Source organism: Colobus angolensis, unplaced genomic scaffold, assembly GCF_000951035.1.
Source record: "Colobus angolensis palliatus isolate OR3802 unplaced genomic scaffold, Cang.pa_1.0 Scaffold35, whole genome shotgun sequence".
NCBI classification, from domain to species: Eukaryota; Metazoa; Chordata; class Mammalia; order Primates; family Cercopithecidae; genus Colobus; species Colobus angolensis.
This window is the reverse complement of record NW_012116821.1, coordinates 5564363-5571314: the sequence shown is the minus strand read 5'-3', so window position 1 is coordinate 5571314 and position 6952 is coordinate 5564363. Positions and strand designations below refer to the sequence as shown.

The 6952-nt window shown below is 41.9% G+C and overlaps 1 protein-coding gene across 5 annotated transcripts in view; it reads right to left on the bottom strand.

The window, feature by feature from the left end:
* The window catches only part of CDK19 (cyclin-dependent kinase 19), a 225971-nt gene that overhangs the window by 173596 nt on the left and 45423 nt on the right, over positions 1-6952 (bottom strand). The window contains exon 1 of one of the 5 annotated variants that reach the window (XM_011952790.1): positions 622-679. The exons of the other annotated variants lie outside the window; for them this stretch is intronic. The gene's annotated coding sequence lies outside the window, so the exon portion shown is untranslated. Of the gene's footprint in view, positions 1-621; positions 680-6952 lie in introns of those variants that run through there. 5 annotated transcript variants of the gene reach the window in all.

Genomic DNA, 6952 nt, shown 5'->3' with positions numbered 1-6952 from the left:
GAGGTGGAGGTTGCAGTGAGCCAAGATCGTGCCATTGCACTCCAGCCTGGGCAACAAGAGCAAAACTCTGTCTCAAAAAAAAAAAAAAAAAAAAAGGAAAAGAAAAAAATGTTATCAAGAGACAGGTAACTAGCATATTGGAAACTAACATTTCTGGCGCATGGGACCTATAGCAAGAATGCATATCTTCCAATCGTGAGTCATGAATTAGGCTGCCCCTCTATTGTGAAGCAATTTTTCAGTAAAAGGAGCAGCATATGAATAATGACTTGGACAAGCTCCCAAGAAGAAACCAGAGTAAAGCTAGGTCTGAGAAAATTATACGGTATATAGCATACATTATATTAATGCTGTTTTCCTACTCACTCCTATTTCTTAATGGCAAAGAAGTGAAATTTAGAGTCTTTAGTTCTATCTAAATTTTACTATTTTTTTATGAATTTTAGTAATACTGAATAAAACTGTACAGGTATTACTTTGGTTTTAAATTTTATGAAAGTGAATCATATAATGCATCATTATAAATTACTTAGTGACTACACTTATGAAAAGCTCTCACCTGTCACATACCCACCCCAGCACACACACACAATGACACCAGAAGGCAATACTCTGCTTTACCTTCTGCTGAAAAGTCTGCTACCTCCAACGCTTGAGGTCCATACACGAAGGCCTCCTGGAATCTATGAACACAGCAGAGGCAAAAGGCAGAGAAGTTTATGTAGATTTAAAGTTACACTGCCCAAAACATAAAATGCCAAATGCCTATCACAAGTCTACATATCTGCCAAGGAACTCAGATTTTAGATTTGACAATGAGCATATCAACAATATACAGGTAACATTCACAATTCATTATATATAATGCAGCTTATTGTATGAAAAGACCAAAAGTTGAGTCTTAACTAATTATATCCTTACCAAAAGAACCAATTTATACTACTGGAAAAACTAATGCAGCAATAAAGTATGAATTTATATACAGTGAAAGTAACAATTCAACCTTTTAAATTATGTGAGAGAGCCAATCCATATGCAGTAGTCCCCCCTTATCCATGCAGGATACGTTCCAAGACCCCCAGTAGCTGCCGGAAATCTGGGATAGTACCAGACACCCTACATACACTGATTTTTTATCTAATAACTAAAATGACTACTAAGTGACAGGTAGTATCTATAGCATGGATATACTGGACAAAGGGATGATTCATGTCCCCAAAGGGACAGAGGAGGACAGTGCTGGACAGCACAAGATTTCATCACACTACTCAAAATGGGTACAATTTAAAACATGAAATCTTTATTTCTGGAATTTTCCATTTAATATTTTCAGACCACAAGTCAGTAACTAAAACAGCAGAAAGCAAAACTACAGATAAAGGGACTATTATATAAAGAATATAAAACAAATTAAAGGCTGGGCACAGTGGGTCATGCCTATAATTCCATCACTTTGGGAAGCCAAGGCCGGTGGATAGCTTGCACCCAGGAGTTCAAGACCAGCGTGGACAACAGGGCGAAACCCCATCTCAACTAAAAATACAAAAACTAGCTGGACATGGCAGTGCACACCTGTAGTCCCAGCTACTTGGGAGGCTGAGGTGGGAGGATCACCTGAGCCCAGGAGGTTGGGGCTGTAGTGAGTCCTGATCACACTGCTACACTCCAGCCTGGGTGACAGAGCAAGATTCCGTCTCAAAAAAAAAAAAAAAAAAAAAGACAAGGAGGGGAGGGGAAGGGAGAGGAGGAAAGGGAAGGGGAGAATTGAACAATTTAACACCCAAATCCAATTAAAAAATAGATAAATGATCTGAATAGACATTTCTCAAGGAAAGATATACAAATGACCAACAGGTATATGAAAAATGTTCAACATCACTCATTATCAGAGAAATGCAAAACCCCAATGATATGTATCATCTCACACCAGTTTAAAATGGCTATTATCAAAAAGAGAAAATAACAAATGTTGGCAAGGATGCAGAGAAAGGGGAACTCTTATACACTGTTGGTGAGAATTTAAATTAGTACAGCCATTACAGAAAACAGTATGAACATTCCTCAAAAAACTAAAAATAGAAATATCATATGATCCTGCAATCCCACTACTTGTTATACATCCAAAGTAAAGAGAATCAGTATGTCAAAGAGATAGTTGCTCTCCTATGTTTACCGCAGCACTATTCACAATACTGAAGATAAGGAATCAACCTAAACATCCTTCAAGAGATGAATGGATAAAGAAAATGTGGCGCATATATATATAATGGAAAATTATTCGGCTACAAATGAATGAAATCCTGTCATTTGCAGGCCAGGCATGCTGACTCAAATCTGTAATGCCAGCGCTTTGGGAGCCCCAGGCAGGTGGATCACTTGACACCAGGGGTGCAGGACCACCCTGGCCAATTTGGTGAAACCCAATCTCTACTAAAAATACAAAAGAAATTATCTGGGTATGGTGGCGGGCCGCTGTAATCCAAGCTACTCAGGACGCTGAGGCAGAAGAATCCTTTGAAACCAGGAGGCAGAGGTTCCAGTGAGCCCAGATCAAACCACTGCACTCCACCTTGGGCAACAGAGCGAGACTCTCTCAAAAAAAAAAAAAAAAGAAAGAAAAAAGAAATCCTGTCATTTGCAGCATCACTGACCCTGCAGGGCATTATTTTAAGTAAAATATGCAATGTATAGAAAGACAAATACCACATTTTCACTTATGTTTAGGAGTACAAAAAGTTGATCCTAGCTGAGTGCAATGGCTCATGCCTGTAAACCCAGCACTTTGGAAGGCTGAGGCAAGAAGACTGCTTGAGCCCAGGAGTTCCAGACCAGCCTGGGCAATATAGTGAGACCCTGTCTCTAAGAAAACAAACAAATAAGGCCGGGCATGGTGGCTAGTGCCAGTAATCACAGCACTTGGGAGGCCAAGGTGGGCAGATCACCGAGGTCAGGAGTTCGAAATCAGCCTGGCCAACATGGTGAAACCTTGTCTCTACTAAAAATACAAAAATAAGCCAGGCATGGTGGTGTGCATCTCTAGTCGCAGTTACTCAGGAGGCTGAGACAAGAGAATCGCTTGAACCAGAAGGTGGAGGTTGCAGTGAGCTGAGATTGCACCACTGCACTCCAGCCTGGGTGACAGGCATACATCACCATGCCTGGCTAATTTTTTGTATTTTTAGTAGAGATGGGGTTTCACCAAGTTGGCCAGGCTGATCTCGAACTCCTGACCTCAGATGATCTGCCCTCCTCAGCCTCCCAAAGTGCTGGTATTACTGGCATGAGCCACCACACCCGGCCAAGAAGAGAGACTTTTGAATGCTCCCAACACAAATAAATGATAAATGTTTGAGGAGATGAATATGCTAATTATCCTGATTTGATCATTACACATTGTATACTGGAGTATCACATGTACCCCATAAATATGTACAATCATTATATATCAATTAAAAATATTTTTTAAATTTGGGAAGTTGGACTTGAGTAAAAACTAAAACTTTTGCTTTGTGAAAGATATTTTCAAGAAGGCAAAAAGACAAGTCATTGGGAGAAATAATTCTTAACTGGTAACAAAATACACCACAGTCAGATTAGCAAAACAAATATAAGAATGCATATTCAACAGTGATGAAAATAGCCAACTAGCCTGCAAATGTATGAAAGGCTTTAAATTGCTTCCAATCTATTATTGATAAAGAGAAAATATCCTCAAAATAGTCACTGAAAAAAGTAAAATAAAGGCAAAAGGGTTTGGGAAGTAAAATTGTAGCTTACCTCAATAAACAGCCTGAAATTCACCTATCTCTTCTAGTTAAGAAAAATAGCTTCTCTGAATAGGAGGAAGTGAAAGAATAGCGAAACTTGGTTCATTGTAAAATGGTATGCTCCTGTGTTGGGCACACAGTAGAGATTTCACAAATACATACTATCCAACTTCACATAAGGTGTATAGCCTAAAGAGAAGATATAATATGCAGCTATTTTGTATTAGTCTGTTTTTATGCTGCTGATAAAGACATACCCAAGATTGGGAAGAAAAAGAGGTTTAATTGGACTTACAGTTCCACATGGCTGGGGAGGCCTCAGAATCATAGCAGGAGGTGAAAGGCACTTCTTACATGGCGGCGGCAAGAGAAAATGAGAAGGACGCAAAAGCAGAAACCCCTGATAAAACCATCAGATCTCATGAGACTTACGCACTACCACAAGAATAGTATGAGGGAAACTGCTCCCATGATTCAAAGTATCTCCCACTGGCTCCATCCCACAACACGTGGGAATTATGGGTATAGAATTCAAGATGAGATTTGGGTGGGGACACAGAGCCAAACCATATCATTCCACTCTTGGCCCCTCCAAATCTCATGTCCTTACATTTCAAAACCAATCATGCCTTCCCAACAGTCCCCCAAAGTCTTAACTCATTTCAGCATTAACCCAAAAGTCCACAGTCCAAAGTCTCATTCAAGACAAGGTAAGTCCCTTCCACCTATGAGCCTGTAAAATCAAAAGCAAACTAGTCACTTCCTAGATACAATGGGGTACAGGAATTGGATTACTATAGGCCATTCCAAAGGGGAGACATTGGCCAAAACAAAGGGGTTACAGGCCCATACAAATCCGAAATCCAGCAGAGCAGTCAAATTTTAAAGCTCCAAAATGATCTCCTTTGACTCCAAGTCTCACATCCAGGTCACACTGATGTGAGAGGTGGGTCCCCATGGTCTTGGGCAGCTCCAACCCTGTGGCTTTGCAGAGTATAGCCCCCCTCCTGGCTACTTTCACAGGCTGGTGTTGAGTGTCTGCAGTTTTTCCAGGTGCGTGGTGCAAGTTGTCAGTGGATCTACCATTCTGGTGTCTGGAGGTCTTCTCACAGCTCCACTAGCCAGTGCGCCACTAGAGGCTCTGTGTGGGGGTTCCAACCCCATATTTCCCTTCTGCACTGCCCTAGCAGAGGTTCTCCATGAGGGCCTCGCCCCTGCAGCAAACTTTTGCCTGGGCATCCAGCATTTCCATACATCTTCTGAAATCTAGGCAGAGGTTCCCAAACCTCAATTCTTGACTTCTGTGCACCCACAGGCTCACCACCATGTGGAACCTGCCAAGGCTTGGGGCTTCCACCTTCTGAAGCAACAGCCTGAACTGTACCTTGGCCACTTTTAGTCACAGCTGGAGTGGCTGGGATGCAGGGTACCAAGTCCCTAGACTTCAAACAGCACAGGGACCCTTGGCCCAGCCCACAAAACCATTTTCTCCTAGGCATCCAGGCCTGTGATGGAAGAGGCTGCCTTGAAGACATCTGACATGCCCTGGAGACATTTTCGCCATTGTCTTGGGAAGTAACATTCTGCTCCTCGTTACTTATGCAAATTTCTACAGCTGGCTCCCATTTTCTGGGTTTTTCTTTTCTATAACATTGTCAGGCTGCAAATTTTGCAACCTTTTATGCTCTGCTTCCCTTGTAAAACTGAATGCCTTTAACAACATCCAAGTCACCTCTCGAAGGCTTTGCTGCTTAGAAATTTCTTCTGTCAGATACCCTAAATCATCTCTCTCAAGTTCAAAGTTCCACAAATCTCTAGGGCAGGGGCAAAATGCCACCAGTCTCTTTGCTAAAACATAACAAGAATCACCTTTGCTCCAGTTCCCAACAAGTTCCTCATCTCCATCTGAGGCCACCTCAGCCTGGACCTTGTCCATATCACTATCAGCATTTTGGGCAAAGCCACTCAACAAGTCTCTAGGAAGTTCCAAACTTTCCCACATTTTCCTGTCTTCTTCTGAGCCCTTCAAACTGTTCCAACCTCTGCCAAAGTCACTTCCACATTTTCAGGTATCTTTTAGCAGTGCCCCACTCTACTGTTACCAATTTACCGTATTAGTCTGTTTTCACGCTGTTGATAGACATACCTGAGACTCGGAAGAAAAAAAGGTTTAATTGGACTTACAGTTCCACATGGCTGGGGAGGCCTCAGTATTACAGCGGAAGGCAAAAGGCACTTCTTACATGGCGGCAGCAAGAGAAAATGAGCAGGATCCAAAAGTGGAAACCCCTGATAAAACCATCAGATCTCATGAGACTTATTCACTACCATGAGAGCAGCAGGGGGGAAATCGCCCCCATGATTCAAATTATCTCCCATCCAGTCCCTCCCACAACACGTGGGAATTATGGGAGTACAATTCAAGATGAGGAGATATGGGTGGGGACACAGAGCCAAACCATATCATACTTACTTGATATCTAAACAACTATAATTTCCAGAAGCCCATAAGAAGCCCATTCCTCTGATTCCCTATCAGAATCTATCTAAAAACTAGCCACATTACTAACTCTGTCTAAGAGTACACTGTTAGCTGCTATAGAACTCTTTCAAAAAAAAAACCCTTCTATTCAAGTATCATGTGAAGAAAGTTCACAAATGGTTAAATTTACAGAAAGCAGGAAGTAACATCTATGATATCTGGCACATAAATGACAAAATGTTGTTTTGTTTTTTTTTTAAGAAGCATTACCCAGGTAAAGTACGTATGTCAGAATTTCTGATCTCTAGTCATATCATAAAAAGTGACTCCACCAGGCAGTGGCTCATACTTGTAATCCCAACATTTTGGGAGGCCGAGGCAGAAGGGCTGTTTGAGGCCACAGGTTCCAGACCAGTCTAAGCAATAAAACAAGACCCTGTCTCTACAAATAACTTAAAAAATTAGTCAGGTGTGGCGGCATGAGCCTGTGGTCCCAGCTACCTGGGAGGCTGAAATGGAAGGATTGCTTGGGCCTGGGAGGTCAAAGCCACAATGAGTTGTGATGGCACCACTGCACTCCAGGCTGGGAAACTGAGTCTCTGTCCCCCCACCCCAAAAAAAAAAAAAAAAAAAGAGACTCATTAAGAAGGTCTCCACAGCAGGGCATGGTGGCGGATGCCTATAATCTTAGCAATTTGGGAGG